Below are 3,752 nucleotides of genomic sequence, written 5' to 3'. Positions count from 1 at the left end.
GACAAACAAAATCACCCAGTCCAACACCAAACCACCCCCACCATGCCCATTAATCATGACCCTCAGTGCCACATCTTCACTTTTCTTAACACCTCCAAGGAAGGTGACCCCACCACCTCCCTGGGGAGCTGTGCCAGTGCCCAATCCTCTTTAGGAGAGGAAGATTTTCCTAACATCCAACCTGAACCTCCCTTGGTGCAACTGTGCTGTTTTCTGGTGGAAACAATCACACAAAATGAGATAGCTCTATCAGAACAGATTGAGACTGATAAGCCTCAGAGGCATTAGAGGCCAGGCCAGATGGGGCCATGGGCAGCTTGATCTGGTGAGGTGCAACCAGCCCATGGCAGGGGTTAGAATTGGATTTAAGGTCCCCTCTACCCTAAACCGTTCTGTGATTCTATGAGTCTCTGATCCAGTTCCTGTAGGGGATGTGAGCAATCCAATTTTAAACCCATAGTCTGAATCTGAAGAAGGAACATGAAGTATCAACAAATCAACGTTGCGGGAAAAGAACCGAATCACATTTATCGATTCCATTGTTTCTTTCATCACAAAATTTCCCATTGTTTGAAGGTCTACATGGATGGGAAGCTCTTCACCAGGATGTGTTGTTGGAGCTGGTGGGATTTGTCTCTGCTCTGGAGCATCTTGGAGTCCGACACAAAAAGCTCTGGGCATCTCCAGGAGGCTTTGCTGTGCTCCCCAGGTTTACTCCTCTTTACACCCCATCAGAGTCACATCAAAGAGCACAGCCCTTTGTTTGGGCCCTGCTTGATGTTCACTGCTAATTTTTTTGGTATGCATGCAGCAGTGTTTGACTTGTGCTTGTTCCCATAATAAACACTCATTTCGTTGCTCTCAAATGATTGGGAGACGTCCAATTTTAATCTTTTATTCATCATCTTCTTCCAGCTCAGACATGGGGAAAAACATGTAAATTCAAAACCTGCGAGAATTGAAAATTTCATAAGTGCTGCTGACCCCTCACTGGCAGCTCTGAATATGAGAGAAATAAAGGAATTGTAATGAGGGACCTCATCTTTTGATGACAGCTTTAGAGGAACTTAACATGAAGAGGGGCTGCATCTCGCCCTGCACGGAATGGGGCAAGGCAGGAAGACGTGCGGTGACCTCCTGCATGTCACCCAACAGCAACCCACATCCCACAGCCTGCTCCCTGAGGGACACTTTTCTGGAAAATGGGAGAGCTGAGAGTAAATGGAACGAATGATGAGGAACAAGAAGTCTACAGTGGAAGTCTCTTGATTCAGGAAGACATCAGTGGATGCTGGGGAGTAATTAACTTCCAGAAAAATGAAAGCCGTGACATGGCTAAGGGTCTGAGTCAACAGTTTCATCCACTTTGAAGGCTTGTTTGCCTGGTTGTGGTTGGCATCAATGCATAGGTGATAAAGTGCCATGCTTTTCCTTCTTCTGTGACAGGAGGCTGCTCAGAGGGAAGATCTCTTCATCGTGGAATCACAGAATGGTTGGGTTGGAAGGATCCTCACAGGCCAGCCAGCTCCAGCCTCTGCCATGGGATGACTGCCCTTCACCAGCTCAGACTGCCCAGGGTCCCACCCGCAGCCATGGGTACCTCCAGGGATGGGACATCCACCATCTGACTCCTCCGTGGTGGTTTCCAACCCAGATGTGAGCCAAGAAGTGCATCAGAATCAATGCAGAACTTAACCTGGGACCCTTTCAAGGGTTAAAATGGCAGCTGTGGAGGGTCTTTCATGTCTTATTTCATGTTATTCTGAGTAATTTATTTGGACATGATGCTAAATGGCTGTGCTCAAAGCAGAGTGAGACGGAGGTTTGGGAATACTGCCTTCCTTGGCAGACCAAGCTGGTATGTGATCAGACAGGAATCATATCAGTAAATACGAAGCAGAGTTCACCATCTGTTAACACCATCCACAGAGTGGATCTGCCCCCTGCAAGCTTGCATCAAGCTGCCATTCCGCAGGCGTGGGTGCAGAGCTAAGGTGGGTGGCTGCATACAGGGCTCTGCAGGTCCAGACTGCCACTTCCAGGCACGCAAAGCTCACAGAACTGATGACACAACCAGATTTGGCCCAGTGAAATGGTTCAGAGGTGACCTATTGGTTCGTTGGAGTAGTTTTGGGTGGTAGAAAAGGGGGGAAGGTCAGTTCCCAGTGGAGCAAATTGGAGCTGGCCCATGGAGAACATTAAAGAAGGTCCTGATGGCCAGTGTGATATATGAGGGTTTATTTGCTGTCGCAAAGCAGCCCCCAGTGACATTCCAGGAGTGGCATTTTCATGGCAGTGGGAACTGATGATATATGAGCATCCTGGGAGTTCTGAGGGACTGGTTATAATAGGTGAAGGGATGAGGGGTGGAGTGTGTAAAGCAGGAGCTCAGGAGCATTTAAACACCACTCTCAGACATAGGGTTTGGGTTTGAGTGGCCCTATGTGCATCCAGGAATCCAACATGGTGTTCTTCATGGGACTCTTCCAGCTCAGAATGTTTTGTGATTCTGTGATTTTAAAATGCTATGATCTTATCTGTCAAAGGAGCCTACCACCATCTCACCCAGCTTTCCATGTTTGAACTACAAGCAAGAAATGACAGAATGCTGTCCCTGTCTGCGTGGTGGGGAGAGAGGCTGAGCAGAACCTACATAGCAGTGCACATTGGCATGCCTGTAGAGGAGGTGAGTGATGTGACCTTCAGAGGTCCCTTCCAACCATTTTTCTTTGAGTCTGTGTAGGGTAAAGGCTCCAGCAAACCAGGAAGGTGGGCTATGATGCTTATAGATGTGCTGGGAGGTGGTGGGCTGCACTGCCTGGGATGGTCACCTCTGTCCCTGACAATAACATGGATAGAGCCAATCGCACCCTATGCTGTGGTGCCATTTTGGATTTGTATGGCAAGAAAAACATGATTCTTTCTTGTCATTGCTAGTATCACCTTGGTCTCTGCAACTCATATGCTGACAAAATATTTCCTAAAGGGCAGCTAACCCTCCAACAAAATGTCTACAAGATGGGCTTTGCAAGTCCATGTACAAGATACTTCAGCTCAGACTTTGGAAGAGAAAGGTTGAGGTTTTGCTGGTTTTTGCTTTTTTAAAACAGTTCCTACATTTCCAGAAGAGAGTAAGCTTAGGTCTTAGATAACCTGGAAGTTGGGCTCAGGAGCGTGGGATGATGCTTGGCTGCCCGCCCTACATCTGCTACTGGGGCTGTTCCAGGCAGAACCGCTCTGAGCTGTCGCCTGTGTCCTCAGCATCTTTCATCTCCAGTGGGCTTTGATCACAGGTCATGGTGAGCCCAGGAAAAAGCAGCTGTGGTGCTTCAGAGGAGCATCTGCCTGCATGACCTGCCATGCCTGCATGACCTCCTGCCCTACACGGCACTGCTGTGGTGCTTTAGAGGAGGCTTTTCCCAGTGAAGCCCTATCAGGGTGACCACAGTCAAGGTTCTGGACATTTACTGCACACCTGGACTCATCCCAAAGACTTTCCTACTCCATAGGGATGTATCCTTCAACTATGAGGTATTTCAGGAGCAGGGAAGGAGGTGGACATCCAAGTGCTGGACCTTGTGTGCATGATGGATCATCCCTACGGGTCCCCATGCTCTCAACAAGATATGAATCAGCTTTGTGCAGCACAGGAATAAGAACAGGCGAGGAGATGGCCCATGGGAAGAAGGAGTTTTATTGTTCAGGAGGAGGTGCACAGTCTGAATATAAAAGGTAAACCCTGTCCCACCCGG

This window comes from Lagopus leucura, unplaced genomic scaffold (genome assembly GCF_019238085.1).
Source record: "Lagopus leucura isolate 7727_CA_CO unplaced genomic scaffold, USGS_WTPT01 Super-Scaffold_100037, whole genome shotgun sequence".
Lineage (NCBI taxonomy): Eukaryota > Metazoa > Chordata > Aves > Galliformes > Phasianidae > Lagopus > Lagopus leucura.
Note: the sequence above shows the minus strand (reverse complement) of the source record.